Consider the following 23,273-nt stretch of genomic DNA (forward strand, 5'->3'; position numbering starts at 1 on the left):
CGGTTCATCTTTTCATCGAGGAACTCATATCTCAGGTTCTTAGGCAGTTCCTTAAGTTCTAAGGTTGGTTTCTTAGGGCATGGCACAGGATCTGGGGTAAGGGATAAACATTCGTAAAGGTTATCATCGATGTAGGGTTTCTTAAAGTCATCATCTTCCCTTATGAGAGTTGATGGTAACTTAATTGTTTTTATAATTTCTTTTTGTTCTAATTCTCTAACACATTCATCAATGATATCTAAGGCATAACACGAGTCTCCCATCACAGGTGCCATAAGAAATTTCGAAAGTATAAATTCTAGTTTCTTGTCACCTACCTCAAATGTCAACTTTCCTTTCTTGACATCTATTATGGCTCCTGCAGTCGATAAGAATGGTCTACCTAGAAGGATTGGTATATCATTGTCCCCTTTGATGTCCATGACAACAAAATCAGTAGGGATAAATAACTGACCTATCCTAACAGGAACATCTTCTAAAATGCCTATCGGATACTTAACAGATCTATCGGCTAACTGAAGTGACATCTTAGTGGGCTGTAATTCTCCTAAGTTTAACCTCTCACAAACTGCTAAAGGCATTAGGCTCACACTAGCTCCTAAGTCTAGAAAAGCTTTTTCGATGACATGATTACCCAAAAGGCAAGTGATCGTAAAAATAACAAGTGTACTATTTTTACCGATGTAGTAATAAGGAGTTTTATTTCCAAGTATCGATCTCAAGGATTGCGTAGGAAATACTTATTTTAATTTGATTCTATCAGAACAAAAAGATAATGGTTTGGTTGTTTTGGAATTTATAATAGTAAACACACAAAGAGTAAAAATAATTGATTAAGATAAAAGATGCTAGGGTGAGTGGTTGAGTTAACCGGTTATGAATTCAGTCAAGATTTCCTTAATACATATGAAACATTCAATCACCTAACCTCTGAATGTTCTTACTTAAGTCCTTAAGGAAGAAACTATTAAACTACCAATTCTTACTCAAATGTCCATTCAATTAATCATTGGTTTTAATCATACAAAATATCAAGGTTTACGGTGATTTACGAAAGTTACTAGTCCTAGATGATGCATTCATAAACCCAATTGTGTGAAAACCCTAACAATCACAATCCTGTTATTGAAAGTCATAGATCAATTTGTATTTGTCCGATACAAAAGCATAATAACATCACACAATTGAATTGAAATACGTAACATAGTAATCAAGAAATCATTTGTTCAAATTCATAACATGCGATAACATCAGGACCACCCCCCTAGCATCAGGGGGTTTAGCCTCTCATAGTACTTAAAGAACTCATAATGTAAAGATTAGACATTACAAAGAATTAGGAGAGTTTGATCTTCAATGGTTGATGCCCTTGAATCTCGCCGTCTTCAAATCCTTCGTATTCGCTATCTTCTCCAATGCAATGTTTTCTTTCGTCTGTCAAAAAAGTGCCTTCTTCTTTCTCTTCCAAGCCTTCTTATAGCTTCAAATGAATCTCTCCCAAGCAAAAGGTCCAAACTACCCTTAATGAGCAGAATAGGTTCACACAACAAAAAGTAGGGTTTCCAAGCTGCGTCCAATCAACACGGCCGTGTGTCACCACACGGGTGGCCGTGTTGTTCTCCATAATTAATTATTTTAAACACAAGCTACAGAGGCAACAACACGGGCCGTGTTCCTCCACACGGGCGCCCGTGTTGATGCACTGTTTTAAACAACACGGCCGTGTGTCACCACACGGGTGCCCGTGTTGATCTCTGTTTTTCTTCTCCCATTTTGCTCTGCCTGATCAACAACACAGGCAATGTTGTGGCACACGGGTGCCCGTGTTGACCTGCTGTTTCTTTATATTTTTGCCTTTCTGAGTATCCATAGCTTCACCATTATTGCTTTTAAACCTGTGCAATGGCCTGTAACAATGACACTACCAAACGAAGCATAAACGAGATCTTTTTGACATAAACTTGTAATCGAATGCAATGCGATACCAAACCAACAAAACATGATAAATGACTCTGAAGCAACTAAAAACAAACATAAATCTTACCAAAGTGATTAAAATACGTCAGATTAACGGTGGGAATTCAATGGAAATGGTGACCGATCACAACCCCAAACTTGTCTCATTGCTTGTCCTCAAGTGATGTATTGAGTCCAAACAAAGGTCACCCCCGAATGCATTTTCCACAATGCAACCTAGTCTTTCACCATTTGTGTTCTTCCTTTCCAATCGAGTTTCAGGTCTCTCCAATTCAGGCAGTTTACCACATTTCCACATCAGAAACCATAGCTTCACCTGCAAGCTTTTCACACACTCACAATATCTCTCAGGGTTAGGTGTGTACACTCACAGCACAGTATGCAATACCAACTCTTAACTTTGAATACATTCTAATGTCACTACCACAACAGATTCCACACACTTTTAGAGGTCTTTTTGGGTTGTAACGGGGCTTGGGTACGGTGGGATAAACAAAAAAATTGGATAACAAAGGGTTTTGAACTCGGTAGTCATGTTGTGTGATTTTTCTTTCTCTTTTTCTCGTGCATCATGTATACTCTGGGGGTTAATTTCACTCTTTTGACTCTTTTTCTACTCACATTTTTCGAGCATTTTATATGTGTTAGAGTCTTAAGTCTCGGCAAGTGCATTTTTCTCTTTTGTTTTTCTTTTCTCTTTTTTTTTTCTTTTTTTTTCTTTTACAGCACATACATACTTTTTATCTTTTTGTATGATCTCTTATTATGCACTTGCCTTTTCTTTCAAGATTTCCATCCAAACTTAGTTTTATTGCACATCTTGCAATTCACACAATCATACCGAGTTATGAAACAGAAGGAAATGAATGATTAAAAGTTAACAGGGGGTTTATGATGAATAAAATGGCTAAGGCTCAACGGGGTTTACGAAGGGAAACATACAGATAGGGATGGTTAGAAAGGCCCTGGCTAAACAAATAACTTGCCTCAGTGTGTTTTGTCATGCTGTGACGTGTCAACAGGACATACGCAAAATCAGAGTGATAAAATCATACCTGGCTGAACTCTCATGTTGATATTTCGTGTTTGGCTTTTTGTGATCTCACCATGTTGGTTAGCTTGCAAGCTCTGAAGTCTCCTCGTGTTATGTGGTTCTTTTCTGACTTGGTCTTTCCATACCGCTCTCTTGGTCCGGTGTCCCCAAATTGTGTCCGACTTCTTTTCTCAAGGTTGCATTAACTTCTGGGGTGCCTTATCAGCCTAAGTTTAAGGGGTGTCATTCATCCACTACCATTGATCTCGGGCTCGTCCAACCGTTTCTCATCACTCTATACACACAGTAGGTCCAAAAGAACAGCAAACAAACAAAACAAACAAACATACTAATATAATGATAACATAACAAAAACAAAACAAATCGCAAGAAACTAAAAACATGAAAGGAAAGGAGAACCCCCCCCCCCCCCACTTGAACTAAACATTGACCTCAATGTTTAAATTCAAACACGAAGGGGACTTACAGTGATCACTGTTGTGGAGGAGACGGGGGATCGCGCGGGAAATGCAACATCAGACGTTGCATCATAGCCTGCATGTCATCCATGATTGTCCCTTGCCGGAACAGTTCCACACTCTGTCTATCTAATTCCGCACCTTATCTGGTCTGCTCGGTGCGGAGAGTTCCCATATCCGTCTGGATCCAACCCCACTGGTCCTGAGACATAAAAGAGGAGCCTTCACCATGTAGGCTCGAATCATGTGGGGGTGGCATACCGTGGGTAGCTGGCCTCTCATCTTCTTCCATGTCCTCACCTGAAAGGTCATGGTCAAACTGCGCATCTTCCCCTACAGCTTGGGTTGAACCTGTGTACAACCAGTTAGTAGCATTGGCAATGCTAATGGACTCAGGTGCAGGTAGTGCGAGCACTTCCACATTGTGAATCATCAGAGCGTAATGAGTCGGTCTGATGGCAATCATTTGTTGATTGACTAGCGTGTGCATGTCAATCTTAGTCTTGCCCATTACTGCAGTCTCTTCCATCAAGAGTTGATCATACCCGAAGTGGCCCGCAATCTGCGTGATCATACCACCTACAGAAACATCCTCAGTAGTTGCATGGCCAACCTGTTTCAAATGATTGGCGGCGAAAGCCGCTGCATTGATTCGCTCATTCTGGGCCATGCAATACAGAAAAAATAACTCCCTCTTAGCAGCGACCCCTGTACTATCACCCCGTCCGAACAAGGTGTATGCTAACCCTTTTTGTGCATACCTGAAGCACAGGTTATGAATTCCAGAAGCTTTTCCCGAGCTAGGGTTATATCCAGTTTTACCTGTAATAACTTGCCAGAAATCAATAGCAGAAAAAGTGTCCGGAGGGGTTCCGGGTCCAGATACCGGGAGTCTCAGAATACTCCCAAGTTCCTCAACAGATAATTCATGATCTTCATCAAACAAGCGGAAAGTAATTTGCCCATAAAATTCCATCTCCGAACTTGTCCACCTTCTCCTCATCTTGAACTCAACCGTACTCAAGAATTCAAGGGTGATCCGAGTGAAGGTCGGTGCTTCGAATTGCATGTATTCCAACATACCGATGTTGTGGAACATGCGGTGCACCTCTTCTTTCAAACCTAACTCATCCAGGGTAGCATCACACATATACCGGGTTGGAATAAGCTTACGTTTAGCTAGAATCACATACCTCTCTTGATGATTCGGTTGGTCAAACAAAATGCCATGAGGATTTGTAGAGCGTCTAACCCGTTGCTTTGGTCGAGAAGATGTGGCTACCTCCTTCTCCTTGCTTGTACGCTTAGGGGGCATAATGGTACCTGAATTTTTTTTCTCAAAATCCAACGAATAGGTTAGTGAAAACTGCAACCGTCACTGTGTAGAGGACGACGAGAGGAACAATTTTTGTGAAGGTGAGATGAGGTTAAAGTGAGTGGAGCTATAAGAAAAGTGAAGCTTAATTTGATGGAGGCTAGGTTAACAATGGAGGAAGAGGAAGAGAGAGGTTTCCAAAATCAGAAAAAGTGAGAATAAATGGTGGGGAAGAGATGTAATAGCAAGTGGGGCCCAACATTGAAAATACCCAAAATCACAAAATTTGAAAAATTTACCTGTTACAAACAACACGGCCGTGTTCCTGCACACGGGCGCCCGTGTTAATCCACTGTTTTAATTAACACGGCCGTGTGTCACCACACGGGTGCCCATGTTAATCCACTGTTTTAATTAACACGGCCGTGTGTCACCACACGGGCGCCCGTGTTAATCCACTGTTTTGATTAACATGGCCGTGTGTCAGCACACGGGTGGCCGTGTGGATGCCCTGTTTTCCTCAATTTCTGAATTCGGCAATGCTTCTTGGGTCTGGCATCCTTTCGCTGAGAAGTGATTATGACTATCCTCTCCAAGTTCCACTCCTTACCTGCAACAACGTTTCATACCCATACAGAAAAGAAAAGAAAAAAACAAAATAAGTTAACAATCGAACACGTGGGTTGCCTCCCACGAAGCGCTTCGTTTAACGTCGCATGGCTCGACGGTTGTCTACCTCATTAGGCGAGGCGCATATAGTCAATCAATCCAGGTTGTTGGCCTCTGTAATAGGGCTTCAGCCTCTGGCCATTCACCTTGAATATATCTCCATTCTTTTGGTTCTTAATCTCTATTGCTCCGTGGGGAAAAACTTGATGCACGACAAATGGCCCGGACCATCTTGACTTTAATTTCCCAGGAAACAACTTGAGCCTCGAATTGAACAACAATACCAGTTGTCCTTCCCAGAAATCTTTCCTGATGATTCTCTGATCATGCCACTTCCGTGTTTGCTCCTTGTACATCTTTGCATTCTCATATGCCTGATTACGAAATTCTTCTAACTCGTGAAGTTGAAGAATTCGGGATTCACCGGCTTTCGCAAGATCACAATTTAATAACGTGGATGCTCAAAAGGCTTTGTGCTCTAATTCCAGAGGAAGATAACAAGCCTTACCATAAATCAGCTGATACGGAGACATGCCAATTGGTGTTTTGAAAGCGGTTCGGTATGCCCATAACGCGTCATCTAATTTGATTGCCCAATCTTTTCGTGAAGCACTCACTGTCTTTTCCAAAATCTTTTTAATTTGCCGATTAGACACTTCAACTTGCCCACTCGTTTGGGGATGATATGGTGTGGCAATCTTGTGCTTCACATTATATTTCTTCAATAAGTTCTCCATGAGCTTATTCAAGAAATGTGTTCCTTCATCACTGATAAGTGCTTTAGGCACACCAAACCTGGAGAAGATGTTTTGTTTAAGGAAGTTTACCACTGCTCTCGCGTCATTAGAAGGGAGGGCTACGGCTTCCACCCATTTGGAGACATAGTCCACAACCACCAGAATATAATTTTTTCCAAATGAGGGTGGAAATGGCCCCATAAAGTCTATCCCCCAAACATCAAATAATTCCACTTCAAGCATGACCTTTTGAGGCATCTGATTCTTCCTAGAAATATTTCCTGTCCGTTGGCATCTGTCACATTCCTTCACAACCACTTGGGCATCCTTAAACAACGTGGGCCAGTACAACCCTGATTGGAGGACTTTTGCGGCTATCCTGTCTCCACTAAAGTGTCCCCCATAATCTGAGTCATGACATGCCTTTAAGACTTCATTTTGTTCTTCCTCAGGGACACATCGACGAATTAGTCCGTTTACCCCTTTCTTATACAAGAATGGTTCGTCCCACAAATAAAACCTGCAATCATGAAGAAACTTTTTCTTTTTGTTATAATCAAAGTCATCAGGAATTATACCACCCACCAGGTAGTTTGTGTAGTCAGCAAACCAAGGAACACCCACCACCGCGAGGATTCTTTCATCTATAAACTCATCCTTTGTGGGATGTTTCTCTTCCGTCTCTTCAATCGGAGACATTCAAGATAGGTGGTCAGCAACGGTGTTTTCACACCCCTTTTTGTCTCGAATTTCAAGGTCAAATTCTTGCAACAGCAAGATCCATCTGAGCAGCCTTGGCTTCGAGTCCTGTTTAGAAAAAAGATATTTCAATGCAGCATGGTCAGTATAAACAATTACCTTTGTTCCCAACAAGTATTGCCGAAATTTGTCAAAGGCATAAACCACAGCCAGTAACTCCTTCTCTGTAGTTGCATAATTCATCTGGGCTGGATTCAACACATGGCTAGCATAGTAGATAACGTGGAGGCGTTTGTCTTTTCTTTGCCCCAAGACTGCCCCTACTGCTATATCGCTCGCATCGCACATTATCTCAAAGGGTAGAGACCAGTCAGGCGAGATCACTATAGGAGCAGACACCAATTTACTTTTCAGAGTCTCGAAGGCTTCGTTGCACTTTTTGTCAAACAGAAACGAAGTATCCTTCACAAGCAGGCTAGTCAAAGGTTTTGCGATTTTGGAGAAATCTTTTATGAACCTACGATAGAATCCTGCATGTCCCAAGAAACTCCGTATACCTTTCTCATTCACAGGATGAGGGAGATTGGCAATTACTTCCACTTTTGCCTTGTCAACTTCTATCCCTTGATGGGAAATTTTATGACCTAGTACTATCCCTTCTCTCACCATGAAGTGACACTTTTCCCAATTCAGAATTAGATTAGTTTGTTGACATCTTTCCAGCACAAGTGAAAGATTATACAAACAATTTTTGAAAGAAGATCCAAAAACCGAAAAATCATCCATAAAGACCTCCATATGCTTCTCAAGCATGTCGGAAAATATGGATGTCATGCACCTCTGAAATGTCGCAAGTGCGTTGCATAAACCAAACAACATTCTTCTATAAGCAAAGATTCCATACGGGCATGTGAATGCTGTTTTTTCTTGATCCTCAGGTGCCACAGCAATTTGGTTGTACCCTGAGTACCCATCCAGAAAACAATAGAAATCATGACCTGCCAATCTTTCCAACATTTGATCGATAAAAGGTAAAGGAAAATGATCCTTCCTTGTAGCAGTGTTTAGTCTTCTATAGTCTATGCAAACTCTCCAACCTGTAACCGTACGGGTGGGGATCAACTCATTTTTCTCATTTTTTATCACAGTTGTCCCTCCCTTCTTTGGCACCACATGAACTGGGCTCACCCACGAACTGTCAGATATTGGGTAAATTAACCCCGCATCTAAAAGTTTCACAACCTCCTTGCGAACAACTTCTTTCATAGCTGGATTCAGTCTTTTTTGAGGTTGGACGACCGGTTTCTGATTATCCTCCATCAAAATCTTGTGCATACACATCGTCGGGCTGATTCCTTTCAAATCGTCCATCGCCCACCCAATAACACCCTTGTATTTCTTTAGGACTTTGATTAGCTCTCCTTCTTGGGTCTCTCTCAAACCTGAATTGATGATTGCTGGACATTTTTCCTCATTGTCAAGAAAGACATATTTGAGATGTTCTGGTAATTGTTTCAACTCTATCCCCTTTTTTATATCCTATTTTGATTCTGAAGATGTTTTAGGTCGAAGCTCCTCCCACCGTTGCGGTCGGGAACGAACCCAAGGCGGTTGTTCCTTTAACATCGCTACCACTTCGGATTCTTTCTCATCAATTCCTTCAGTATCCTCAACAATAGATAAACTCAAAACTCTCTCCAAAGGAAGCTTGGGTGTTGTAATCTGCATATATTGAGCAAAAACTGTATCTAACACTTCAATACTTTTACTCGCCCCTTCGTCATCCTTGAATTTCATAGTATCCCTCACATCAATTTTGAGCTTTTCATCATAAACTTTGAGGGTCATGGTTCCTTCCTCAATATCTATCATGCATCTTCCAGTTTCCAGGAAAGGTCTTCCCAATATGAGAGGAATCTCCTCATCTTCCGGCATCTCGAGTATCACAAAATCCACCGGGAATACAAATTTATCAATCTTCACCAGAACATCTGTTGCTATACCATAGGGTCTCTTCATAGAATGATCCGCAAACTGCAGTGTCATGCGAGTATCCTGCACCTCCCCTAACTCAAGTTTTTTGTAAATCGAGAGGGGCATTAGACTCACACTTGCTCCTAAATCGATCAGTGCCTTTTTGAATGATCTATCTCCAATCGTACAAGGAATAGTGACTGCACCTCTATCTTTTCTCTTCATCGGAATTTTTAGGCCCTGCAAAATAGCACTACAAGTTTCAGTTAGCATGACTGGTTCGTTGTCGATCGACCTTTTCTTTGATATGATGTCTTTCATGAATTTGGCGTAGATCGGCATCTGTTCCAGAGTTTCAGCAAAAGGTATGTTGATCTCGAGCTTCTTGAATAATTCTAAGAATTTCTCAAAAAAAATAATTCATGGAGATCTTTCTTCTTTGTTCTTGTCGGAAAAGGAAGAATGATCTTTGGTTTTTGTTTCTCTTGCTGGCTTGTCGGCTTGACCACTACTTCTTCAGTTTGTTTTGGCTCTTCTCTAATCTCCAAGTCAACTTCCAACAATCCATCTTCTTCAACCTGTTCGTCAACTTGTGGTTCCTTAGCTTTTCCTTTTCTGGTGACCACAACTTTAATGTGACTTTGATCACGGGGATTAACAACTGTCCCACTAGGAAGCGTGCCAGGTGCATGGGAGTTTGAGGCTAACTGTTGGGCGATTTGACCCATCTGAATTTCAAGATTTTTTATGGATGTTGTAGTGTTCTTCTGATAATTTCGAGTCTCCTCTTGGAATTGGATGTTGTGAGCTGCCATCTTTTCAATTGCGATCTCCCAATCTGCCTTCTTAGGTACCTGTTGTTGTTGCAGCTGATATTGATTTTGATATTGACCCTGTGCCTACTGTTGCACGTTCCCTCTTTGATCTTTCCATGCAAAGTTGGGATGATTTTTCCACCCCGAATTGTATGTGTTGGAGTAGGGATTATTCTGCTTTAAAAATTTTATATCTTCGATCTGTTGCGGTGTTGCAAAGCAATGAACAGTATTGTGTGGCCCATTGCAAATGTCACATACTTCACTCGGTGCCTGTTGCACTTGAGCCACTTTCTGAGCACCTATGTTTAGTGCTCTCAACCTCTTCTCTACCTCTGCAGCAACAGCTTCTTCAATTTTCACCTGTTTATTTGTTTCAAGCTTCAAGTCAATAACTGCAGATTTGCTTGATACCCTGTCATATAACTCTAAATGCTCGTTCAAGGCAATAGCTTCAATTATCTTCTTCATACCGGTGGCTGTTGCAAAGTTGGCTGAGCCACCAGCTGCTGAATCAAGGATTTGTTTCGTTTGAATTCGAAGACCATTGACAAACATTTGTATTTATTCAGTTTCATCCATGTTGTGAGTAGGACAAGCCACTAGGATTCTCTTGAATCGTTTGTAGGCATCTCCTAATGACTAACCCTCCTTCTGTTTGAAGTTTAGGATCTCATATCTTTTCCGCAATGACACGGATGCGGGAAAATACTCCTGCAAGAATGTTGTTTCCATGTGCTCCCATGTAGTGATACTACCAGCAGGTAAGGAATAGAACCACTCTTCAGCCTCATCTGCTAAAGTGAATGGGAACATCCGAAGTCGGACTGCTTCTTCGCTATGTCCAGGCATTTTCAGTGTTGTGCTCATGGTTAAAAATCTTTGCAGATGCTTGTTGGCATCTTCATTCACTCTTCCAGAGAAGGACCGTCTTTCGAGTTGATTAATGGTGCTGGGATGCAGCTGAAATTGTTCCACATTAACCGGTTGGTTGACAATTGTCATTCGACCACCCGGGGTGTTGGTTCCACCATAGTCACCAAGGAGTCTCTCTGGTGGTGGTGGATTAGCAGCCATGATTTCAGGAACTGTTTCCGCGTCTGAATCGGAATTCTCTGAGTGCACTGAAACAACTTCTCCCTCCGCTTTCTCTGCTAATTCTAGTTTCTTTCTCTTAGCTTGTCTTAGTCTAGCGCGAAGAGTTCTTTCTGGATCTGCGTCAAAAGGAAAATCCGCTGAGGCCTTACCTCGCATAAACAAGTTAGACAAAGATTAGAATTGAATAACAAAATTTGTCACAGATAAAATTTTGGTTGACGAGCAACAAAATTTCAATAGAATAAAAATTAAAATATGTATTTTGGCAATCCCCGGCAACGGCGCCAAAAACTTGATCGTAAAAATAGCAAGTGTACTATTTTTACCGATGTAGTAATAAGGAGTTTTATTTCCAAGTATCGATCTCAAGGATTGCGTAGGAAATACTTATTTTAATTTGATTCTATCAGAACAAAAAGATAATGGTTTGGATGTTTTGGAATTTATAATAGTAAACACACAAAGAGTAAAAATAATTGATTAAGATAAAAGATGCTAGGGTGAGTGGTTGAGTTAACCGGTTATGAATTCAGTCAAGATTTCCTTAATACATATGAAACATTCAATCACCTAACCTCTGAATGTTCTTACTTAAGTCCTTAAGGAAGAAACTATTAAACTACCATTTCTTACTCAAATGTCCATTCAATTAATCATTGGTTTTAATCATACAAAATATCAAGGTTTACGGTGATTTACGAAAGTTACTAGTCCTAGATGATGCATTCATAAACCCAATTGTGTGAAAACCCTAACAATCGCAATCCTGTTATTGAAAGTCATAGATCAATTTGTATTTGTCCGATACAAAAGCATAATAACATCACACAATTGAATTGAAATACGTAACATAGTAATAAAGAAAGCATTTGTTCAAATTCATAACATGCGATAACATCAGGACCACCCCCCTAGCATCAGGGGGTTTAGCCTCTCATAGTACTTAAAGAACTCATAATGTAAAGATTAGACATTACAAAGAATTAGGAGAGTTTGATCTTCAATGGTTGATGCCCTTGAATCTCGCCGTCTTCAAATCCTTCGTATTCGCTATCTTCTCCAATGCAATGTTTTCTTTCGTCTGTCAAAAAAGTGCCTTCTTCTTTCTCTTCCAAGCCTTCTTATAGCTTCAGATGAATCTCTCCCAAGAAAAAGGTCCAAACTACCCTTAATGAGCAGAATAGGTTCACACAGCAAAAAGTAGGGTTTCCAAGCTGCGTCCAATCAACACGGCCGTGTGTCACCACATGGGTGGCCGTGTTGTTCTCCATAATTAATTATTTTAAACACAAGCTACAGAGGCAACAACACGGGCCGTGTTCCTCCACACGGGCGCCCGTGTTGATGCACTGTTTTAAACAACACGGCCGTGTGTCACCACACGGGTGCCCGTGTTGATCTCTGTTTTTCTTCTCCCATTTTGCTCTGCCTGATCAACAACACAGGCAATGTTGTGGCACATGGGTGCCCGTGTTGACCTGTTGTTTCTTCATATTTTTGCCTTTCTGAGTATCCATAGCTTCACCATTATTGCTTTTAAACTTGTGCAATGGCCTGTAACAATGACACTACCAAACGAAGCATAAACGAGATCTTTTTGACATAAACTTGTAATCGAATGCAATGCGATACCAAACCAACAAAACATGATAAATGACTCCGAAGCAACTAAAAACAAACAAAAATCTTACCAAAGTGATGAAAATACGTCGGATTAACGGTGGGAATTCAATGGAAATGGTGATCGATCAGCTAGGAATGGAGAAATTTCCAGGATCTTTATCTTTATTTGCTAATTTGTCCTCGGAAATAGCATTACATTCCAAAGGCTTCGGATCGTCAAGTCTATGTTTGTTGGTAAGGATGTCTTTGAGAAACTTTGCATAAGAAGGTATCTGGGTGATGGCTTCTGTGAAAGGGATTTCTACATGAAGTTTTTCTATAACTTTAATAAATTTTTGATACTGTTTATTGATCTGGGTTTGTTTGAGTCTTTGCGGATATGGTATAGGTGGTTTATATGGCGGGGGTGGTACGTAAGTTTTATCTTTAGGTTCTTTTCCTTTTTCTCGACCTTCCTGGTTTTCAGGTTCCTCTGGTTCCTTTACTTCGTCCGCGGGTTTGGTACATTCCTTAGAAGTTTCGGGTTCACTTAATCTAGGGTTTGGTGGCTCATCATAAGCGTTCCCACTTCGTAGGGTAATGGCATTGACTTGTCCTCTCGGATTTTGTTGAGGTTGTCCAGGGAATTGTCCTCCAGGTGTAGTCTGAGGGGCTTGGTTTAAAGCTACTTGAGAGATCTGGGTTTCAAGCATCTTGGTATGAGTAAATATTTGGTCAACCTTGGTTCCTAACTGAGTAATCAATTCGTTAACATGAATGTTTTGGTTCATGAACTCCTTGTTTTGTTGGGTTTGAGCGGTGATAAAATTTTCCATAATTTTCTCAAGGCTCGGTTTTGGTGGTACAGGTTGCATAGGTTGATTAGATCTAGGGGCTTGATAATTAGGTCTCGGGGTGCATTATTTTGAATAGGGTTATTGTTTTTATAGGAGAAGTTCGGGTGATTCCTCTATCCAAGGTTATAGGTATTCGAATATGGGTTCCCTTGGGTGTAGTTTACTTGCTCATAGTGGGTTTCGTTTAATAGACTGCATTCTACAGATTGGTGTCCTTTGGTTCCACATATCTCACAATCCGACGAAACTGCGACTACAGTATTCAGGTTTATGCACATATGCTCGACTTTGAGGGCTAATGCGTCCATTTTAGCTTGCATCATGTCTATAGAGCTTAGTTCATGCACTCCTCCTTGGGCTTCCTTCTTCTCAACTGTCGCTCGTTCGACTCCCCATGATTGATGGTTTTGAGCCATGTCTTCGATGAGGGCACTAGCTTCAGGATAAGGTTTGTTCATCAGAGCACCGCCTGCGGCAGCGTCGATGGTCATCTTTGTGTTGTAATGAAGTCCATTATAGAAGGTTTAAATGATTAACCAATTTTCTAAACCATGATGTGGGCATGCTCGTAACAACTCTTTATATCTCTCCCAAGCTTCGAACAACGATTCTCCTTGGTTTTGGGTAAATCTAGTTATATGGTTTCGAAGAATGACGGTCTTACTCGGGGGAAAATATCTAGCAAGAAAAACTCTTCTAAGGTTATCCCAAGTCGTAATGGAATTGGGTGGAAGGGAATCTAACCATGATAGGGCTTTATCTCTGAGGGAAAAAGGAAATAATCTTAAACGTATTGCCTCAGGAGAAGCTCCATTGGTTTTAAAAGTGTCTGCTAATTGAAGAAATATTTTTAAATGTTGGTTTGGGTTCTCAGTAGCGAGACCTGCGAATTGTCTCTGTTGCACTAGTTGCAACAGAGATGGTTTAAGTTCAAAATTATTAGCTGGGATGGTTGGGTTTACTATACTAGAACTAGGTTCTTCATTAGATGGTTGAGCGAAATCTTTAAGAGGTCTTTGGTTTTGATCTTCGGCCATAGCTCTCTTAATTCTATGAAAGAATAAACGTGCGCGAGCGTAACTTTTAGGTTCCACCAGAGGGTATACTAAGCTTAAACTTCCGGTGCTGCGAGTTCTTCGCATTGACCGGCGGGAAATAGCCTAAGTCTAAACGATATAACAACAGGAAAATGAAATTTGACGAAATTGGTCCCCGGCAACGGCGCCAAAAACTTGATGCGGTGTTTCGCAAGTATACGAACGCATCAGAGTAATATAAAAGATTGTCGAATCCACAGAGACCAAGTGTCAATCTATCGTTATCTATTGTTATGGTGTTTATCAAAGGCAATCGAAATAGGTGTTTTTTGGAGTGTGCAATGAAAAGTAAAGTATTGAAATAAAATATAATTAATAAAGACATGGTCGAATGTAATTCACGTAATCAATTAATAATCCAAGTACTTTCTAATAGAGCTACTTATGGGCAATGCTTTCTACTTTGAAAAGAACTAATTTAACAGGAACTGTCGCTTTCGCGTATTCAGAACCGAGTTGTACTCCCTAATCAAACCCTCTTATTGTCACTTATTAAAAGGCGCGCATTGCGTTAGAGTAGTAAACCTATTTTTAAGAAATATAGTATCTTTACTAAGTTGAAAAGTATTATAACCTGGATTTCTTAACCAAAAGAGGTTCTTACGAACCAGACTCGAAACTTATAAACGCGTCCGAAAATAGTTTTAAAATCTCTTTTCTTCTTAATGTTAAAAACTCCTAATGAACTAGACAAAGCGCTTTCGCTGTTTTTGAAATAGTTAAAAACAATTAAGTTTAAAAAGACGTTGGACGGCTTTCGATCTTACCCAACGAAATTGAAGTGCGGGAAAACTTAAGTTGAAAGTTAAAATAGCCCTTAAGTGTTTCTACGAACAATTGTACGGATTACTGGTTCAATTACGATCCTTACATTCTAACCTTATAAATTTAGCTAGACATGGTAAAGTAAAAGTGCATTAAAATAAATAAAAGTAATGCGGGTGCGGAAAATAAATAAAAGTAGTGCGAGTGCGGAAAGTAAATAATTTAAAGTGAGTGCGAGGAAATAAATAATTTAAAGCGAGTGCGAGGAAATAAATAAAAGTAAAGCGAGTGCGAGGAAATAAATAAAATTAAAGCGAGTGCGAGGAAATAAATAAAGTAAAGCGAGTGCGAGGAAATAAATAAAGTAAAGCGAGTGCGAGGAAATACATAAAGTAAAGCGAGTGCGAGAAAATAAATAAGATAAAGATAAGTAATAAAAACCTGCTCCAATCAGAGGGTTGAATAAATTGCAAAGCGGAAATGAAAATGGCGGCAGGATTAACTTCCTTCCAAAGTGCTCCAAACTCGATTACAGACTCTATCACAGACTTGATTACACAATTGTGGTAACACTCCAATGCGAAGCGATTATCACTTTAAAATACTGAATATATGCCTAAGTGAAACAAAGTTGCTTCTGAGTTTGCCTTTGTTCTAAGTTTGGATGATTGTAAAAGTGAATTCGAGTTTCTATTTATAAGCAAGTAAAAAGATGGAAATGACAAGGACGCCCTTCAACTTGAAAATGGGAGGGAAAAAATTTCCTCTTGTGGCGCCCGCCACAAGGCCATGGCGCCCGCCACAAGCACAAAATGAGGCGCCTTAATGGAAGTAGTGGGGAACGTGGAAGTTGAGGGAAGTTGAGCTTGGACACGTCATGGCAGGGTCTATGGCGCCAGCCATGGGGTAGGCCATAAGAACAAAATGCTGAATTTTAGGGTTTTTGGCTCTTTTTCGCTCATTTTCTCGATCGGGGCTCCGATTAAAGTAAAAACCTGAAAACAAAGAAAAACATAGCAATAACACAACAAAATGATAATAAAACAACTAGAATGCATGTGAAATCGGAGTCGAAAATATGGTAAATTTTAGTGTTATCGGTTCACACAAACAAAGACAAAACAATCACAAAGCAACAATATATTTATTCACAATAACGAGCTCAAGTGAGTAAAAGGAAAATGGCATAAACATAAAATATGAGCTCAAGTGAGCAAAGGGAAAAGGCAATATGAATAAATGAGCAAGAAATTAAATGGCATTAAAATAAATTGCAAGAATTAAATGCTTGAATTAAAGTTAGTAGTTAATGGTTAATGTTAATGTGTCATAAGACAATTTAGCGCTATGTTAAGCAATCGTAAGTGGACTAATGTAGTAGTCACACCTATCTGAGACCGGCCAATAAAACTATAGGCAAACAAACACAAGTTAGAGATCATGACTAGTAAGCCAAGCTCCTACAACTTGCCATGCCAAAAGAAAAGAAGGAAAGCCTTGTATGGATTTTAGGTTTTTTGCTTGACCAAGAAGCAACCTATCTTGGACACAAAGCAATTCACTTGATCTTTGATCAAGTTGAATTTAATTTGGATCAAAGAAGGTTAAGCCTCTCATATGTCAAGACTAACCACAAATCATTAACTCATTGACCAAAATAAAAAAGAAGAAGATGAAGATGAAATGAAAAAGAACCAAATAAGAATTCAAATGACATAACCAAAATACTATGGTCAAATGTGAATGGAATCAACATCAACCAATGGTAAACAGAAGTGAAATGAAGATTAGAAGTCAATAAAGGTCCAACATATTTTTGGTATTTTTGAAATTAAAATAAATGCATAAAATAAAATGAACAAAGTAAGGTCACACTTCAAATTCAATTCAAATCAACTTGGATAAGTCCAATTGAATCATCACAAGTCCAACATGGTCAAACAAGGGTTGACAAATTTTCTCAACATTTTTTGAAAACAGAAACTATTTTAAAACAATTAAAAATCAAGAAAAATAACACAAATGAATTAAAATCTCAAATAAATCTCAAACCAATTAAGAAATTGATGAGAATATTTTTCATAGACTTATCATCATCCATATGTGTTAAGAAAATATTTTTGGGATTTTTGAACATCAAAAAGTATTTAAAATGAATTAAAAAATATTAAAAACAAAATAATTCACAAAAAAATATTAAATGGAATCACATAAATAATTAAAAATCAGATTATGAAACTAGATTTTAAAAGAAAGTTTTTGCAATTGGTCTCATATTTTTGTGATTCCAAATAAAAGAGTTATGAATTTTTGAAAATAAATGGAATAAAAGAAAAATAAAACAGAAATTAGAAAATATGAAAAATCAGCGCCCCTTGGATCAATTCATTAATTGACGTGGCAACATCCAAAGGTCCAGAGGCGCGCGCGCGCATGGTGGTCATCAGTCAAACGCGTTGCAAAGTGGATTTAAAAAGGTCAAATAAACAAAAGGTCAAGATTAGATCCTAGGGGCCAGATCTGAAGGCTATCCACGTGGGGACGATGGTGGAAACCACCGTCTTCTCCGGTGAGCCAACTGTTTCCTGCCACCAGTTGCAGGTTTTTCAACCTCAACTAAAATGCACGATCCTTATACCAAAATGAAGCTGGGGTGATGTACATCACCCCTGTAACCTTGGATTATGCTCAAAGTTTCCATGGAATGAGAAATCTGAGCTTGAATTTCCAGGTGTTCAAACTGAAATGTTCTAAAACACAAAATCAAAGCCACCACTGGCTTGCCTCTCACACGAGGACTTCAGAAAACCATTTGTACACAAGCAAATCACATTATATGAAGAGATATAAATCAAAACAGTTTGAGCATAAACCTTTGAAGTGCAGCTTTAAACAACATGATCTTCTCCAATTCTTGCTTCCAACTTGATCAGGAGATGATGATGATGATAGGCTTAGGAATTAGAAACTGAAGATCAACCAAGGAAGTTGAAATTCAAGTTTGAATTTGAGAAAATAAAATCAGAATTCCTCTAGTGTGGTTGGTTTTAAATTTCTATAGAGCTTCAGGTTGAATCCAGGGTGACGTTTGAATGAAGCAAGCATGGTATTTATAGCTGAGCTGCAAGGCAATGAGGTGTAGAATCCGTGTGCATGATCATTGGGTCCTTCATGCATGGGCCTGTACAGGCGCATGTGAGGCCCAAAATCAATTGGAAATGCAAGCTGAGCTGATTCTGAAGTGAAATGGACGTGTGATTTGAATTGCAATTTCTTGTGCATGGAAATTCAATGTGAAATGCATAATTGGGCATAAATGTTCCCCTCTTCGAAAGTCACTCATGGAAAATACAAACATAGGCATGTGAGTAATAGTTGGAAAGATCTTGACATAAGGAACAAAATCTATGTTGGGCAAAAATCCATTTGGAGTTTGGAAAATTGTGAAAACTGGTCATGAAGTTTGATGTACAAAACATGCCTTTGACAATTTTGCCAAAAGTGGCCAACTTCAAGCTCTTCTGTTTCAATGATGAAAGCCTAAAATGGAAAAACCTTCAACATAAAAGTTGTATATATTTTCAAGATGATCAATTTGGAATTAAATTTTGCATCATTTGGATTTTTGATGAGAAAGTTATAGGCACTTGAAGTTGGACTTTTTCAAGATTCAATGGCTTTGGTCCAAAGTGACCTATAATGTTTTGTATTATCACATGTGTTTATTTTAGGATTATGAAATTTTGTCCAACATAAAATTTGAATTAGACATCTCAAGCTTTCCAATGCAATTCGTATCACCTCAAAATCATAAAAAATGAAGAAGTTAGGTCCTTGGGAAGTTGACCCAAAATTAGGGTTTCAGTCAAAATGACCTATAATGTTTTGATATGAATTATGACCTTACAAGTTTCAAATTAATTTTTGATGAACATTAAAGTTGTTCATATGGTTCTTAATAACATTTTTTCTCTTGGGGTCATCTTCATTTGACAAACACATCAAAAGTTAGGTCTTAGTGGATTTCAATTTGGTCAGATGACTTGACTGGTCAACTTCTCAAGTCCAAACTTCAAATCTTGATGAATGAATGATTGAGGATACTCACATAGGCCCATATATTCATAAAATAATGAATGAAATAACTTCCCTTGATTGAATTTGATCATAGGTTGAGGTTGCTTCATGGGCAAGGCACAGTCAATGCACAGTTGAATTAGGGTTTCCTTGGAAAACAATCCTCAAGCCCTTTGGTTTATCTTGATCAAATTGGAAAATTGAGATACTTGGAAGGCATATATGATGATTGAGATCTTTGGTAACCATTGTCATGCTTGCTTTCATCTTCATCTGGTCACTTCATTGAGCATAGGAGCCTCCTAGGAGCATTGGAGCACATGATTGCTTGAGCTTCAAAACAAAACAAGTTAGTGACATATTTTTGTGCTTTTGGTTAGTAAACAAATAAGAAAAGCAATAATATACAATTCAAGCATGCTTGGTAGTCTCAAACCAACTCACACAAGTCCTAACCCAAGGGTTAATGAGCCACACATGTTATGATCCTTGAGGCAATGCAATGAGCAATGGTATGATGCCATGAGGGATCTTAGGGTCAAAGTTAGGGTCTTACAGGTGTCAAGAGGAAGGGCGCCCCTTCCATTCATTTACATCAAGGCGCCAAGAGGAAGGACGCATATTCCTTGCATGTGATTCTTCACATGCATGCGCCTAAGACAAAGGCTAGTCTACTTTTGTCTTTTGTCATTGCATGCAACCAATCTCATGCTTTGTAGGTTGCAAACCTACTAACTCATTCATCTATAAATAGCCTTCAAATAACAATATCAAATCATCTCCAACACTACTCATCTATACTCTTTATTTGTCACATTATTTCTCTGTCACACTCAAGCTATGCAACATCAAATTATGTCTCTGTTAACTATGGGTGATGAACACAGAGGAACGCTCGAGAATATCTCGACATTTTTATGTTATCACTCTCTTTTTACTTATTCCGTTTTTAATTCGTATACCTTTGTTATCTATGTTTGTATTATGTATTTCTTCTTCTTATTGCATTTCTTACTTATTTGTTATTAGGACCCAAAGCGTTTTAGAGGTCGTGTACATGAATATGTACCCCACGATCCTTTGATAGAACCATATATTAGAGGATGTGGATTTGGAAATCTCCTCAACATTATTTCGTACTCGGTGGACTACAAGTTCATTCTTGCTTTGTTTGAGCAGTGGAGACACGAGACCCACACATTTCACCTTCCGATCGGTGAGTGTACCGTCACATTTGAGGACGTATACATGTTGTTGGGTCTCCGTATAGATGGAAAGGTCGTGAATGGTAGAGTTAACCAAGACAACTCTATCTACAATGAATTATTGAGTGCCCCTTTGTTAGACGACGAAACTGAGGGAGAGTCATCCGGTCAAGTAAGGGGGCAAGGTATAAATTTAAAATACCTTGAAAAATATTATGCCAGTATAGTATTGTCCGAAGATTCAACCGAGTACGAGAAAATAATTAAAGTTCGGTGTTATATTATGATTTTATTTGGTAATTTTTTGTTTCCAGAAAGTACAGATAATTCAGTAAATATTATGTATTACCCTTGTTACGCAACATTAATAAGGTAAGCACATATAGTTGGGGTTCAGTTGTGTTGGCCCATCTATATAGTGCAATGTGTAAAACTGCAAAAAAGAATACTTGTACTTTTTTTCATGTGCGTATTTGCATCAAGCTTGGGGTTGGTCAAGAATGTCGTCGCTCGCCCCGATAAACGAGAACCTATTCATGTTCCCGTTTGCAACTAAGTAAGTCTAACACTTTACCATTTAGTTAATTATATTTTATATTACAATTAACAGTAAATAATATTTTTCACGTTTTTTTTATCTAAGGTGGTCAGTAAGGGGGATGAACTATAATAGGTGTCTGAAACACGTTATTGTAGTCTATCGCAATCTATTGGACCACATTGGACATGACGATGTAATACTCCTACACAACTATATTTTAATTTAAAAATAATTATCAAATTATTTTTCATCTAATCATTTCGTATTGTTTTATCGTTTATCTGGAGACCACATTGGATCATGATGTGAACCATGACGATTTGCAGTTTGGACAGCGAAGACACAGATTATCCGATTCACTATGATGGAAATGCATCAGAGTGATCGGGTCAAACTACAGTTCGGCATGCAACAACAGATTCCAGAACCTCCCACGTGTTTGGGGAATTAACATAAAAAAAGGGTTAATGCACAATGGGATTATTCTGACTAGAGAAACTTTGCAAAAGAGATGTGTCGTCAATGGAGGAATCGACGACAACACATCTTAAACGAACCAGTCATCCATGGTGCAAGACCAACTCAACAATATATGGCATGGTTTAGGTCGGTAACAACTCAACAATTTGTATCTGAGCCGCGGTATTTGATGGATCCACACCAACTAGCTTCGTCATTGTACGCCCCACAACAATTCCCCACCCAACACCAATGTCAAACCACCCAAACCGAACAACCAACCTCACAACATCAACCTACCACATACACACAACAACCCAACACCCAACCTCGCAACCCGTTCATGCCATCCACCCAACAACCAACCATCCAACGTCAATGCCCCTCACCAATGACCACTCAAACATCCTATCACCAAAACACACAACCATTGTTTAACTATAGTACGCCCTAGGAACCATTGCTTCGTTTCCAAAATGATTCAATGGCCCAATTTGGGCAACTATACTGTCTTCAATCCAACCAACCCCAACGACCTAACTACGATGACATGGGCACCGAACTCCATTACCGAAGCACTGTTGGTCAGAGCCCCTCCGGATATTGGGAACAAATGATGACACATCTGTCAAATACCGCTGGAACTTCTGTCAGACCTTCCCACCAACCATCCTTCGATCAGGTCAGCACACAAAGACCTCAAACACCTCAAGCAAATCGTGGGAGACTTTGGAGACAAACTAACGCACCTAAATGTGGAACATGGGGATGTTTTAATCGGGTCGGTCATTAGTTTATTGTCAGTCCAATGTAACCAATTATTACCACATGAATCATTTTTTTACATTATTTTTTTTATTTAATAAATAAACAAAATTAAAAATTAAAAAATTAAAAGAATAAATAATACAAGGGGTGTATGCGTCAGATGAATTGGCACATACACCACATGCACCACTAAGGCGTCAGGGGCATTGGCGTCTCCTCATGAGGGTCAATGCATGCACCAATGCTATTGACACCTCCTTATGAGGAGCCCAATGCATACGCCAATGCCTTGGACACCTCATTTATTAACTTAGGGGATGCGCCAATTCATCTGGTACATCCTCTTCTAAAAGTGATTATTTTGGTATTTTTTTTAAAATATTTGTTATTTTTTGATTTTTTTTAAAATGATTATTTAAAAAAATCAATAATGTCACTATCACTCTGAGCATATAAACGACAAGTTTCTCTCTAATTAGTGGCGGAGCCATATTTGACTACCCTAAAATTAAAAAACATGTGCATAATATCATTGGATTAAAACTTTAACAAACTTATTAAATAAATAAAATACTATTTGAATCTCAGGATTGCATTAAAATCATCTCTGTGATATTGCATCGGCAAAAACTATACACAGATTCATACAGTAAAATGCATGGAAAAAAAGTATTTTTTTACTATAAATAAAATGTTTTTGTTTTTCTTCTTTATAACACACGTGAGTAAATATAATTTCAATATAAATTCTTTATTTTTTCAATAAACAAAAAATTATGATTTTAATTTTGGGTGCCATATATATATATATATATATATATATATATATATATATATATATATATATATATATATATATATATATATATATATATATATATATATATATATATATATATATATATATATATATATATATATATATATATATATATATATATATATATATATATATATATATATATATATATATATATATATTTACTTTAATAAAATTTATATAATACAAGATATTATTTGTAATTCTTGAACGAAAGAATTATGATTTTTTATATAATCATAAATTTAATTTAATATTATTGGTATAAATATATTTTCATACATAC

At 38.5% G+C, this 23,273-nt stretch overlaps 1 non-coding gene across 1 annotated transcript; it reads left to right on the top strand.

Annotated features, from left to right (window-relative positions):
* Positions 1-13,801: 13,801 nt before the first annotated feature.
* Positions 13,802-13,908, top strand: LOC127109837 (small nucleolar RNA R71). Its single transcript, XR_007797087.1, has one exon. It is a non-coding gene; the product is annotated as a small nucleolar RNA R71 (small nucleolar RNA).
* Positions 13,909-23,273: the final 9,365 nt, after the last annotated feature.

The sequence above is a fragment of the Lathyrus oleraceus genome, chromosome 7, assembly GCF_024323335.1.
Source record: "Lathyrus oleraceus cultivar Zhongwan6 chromosome 7, CAAS_Psat_ZW6_1.0, whole genome shotgun sequence".
Taxonomy (NCBI): Eukaryota; Viridiplantae; Streptophyta; class Magnoliopsida; order Fabales; family Fabaceae; genus Lathyrus; species Lathyrus oleraceus.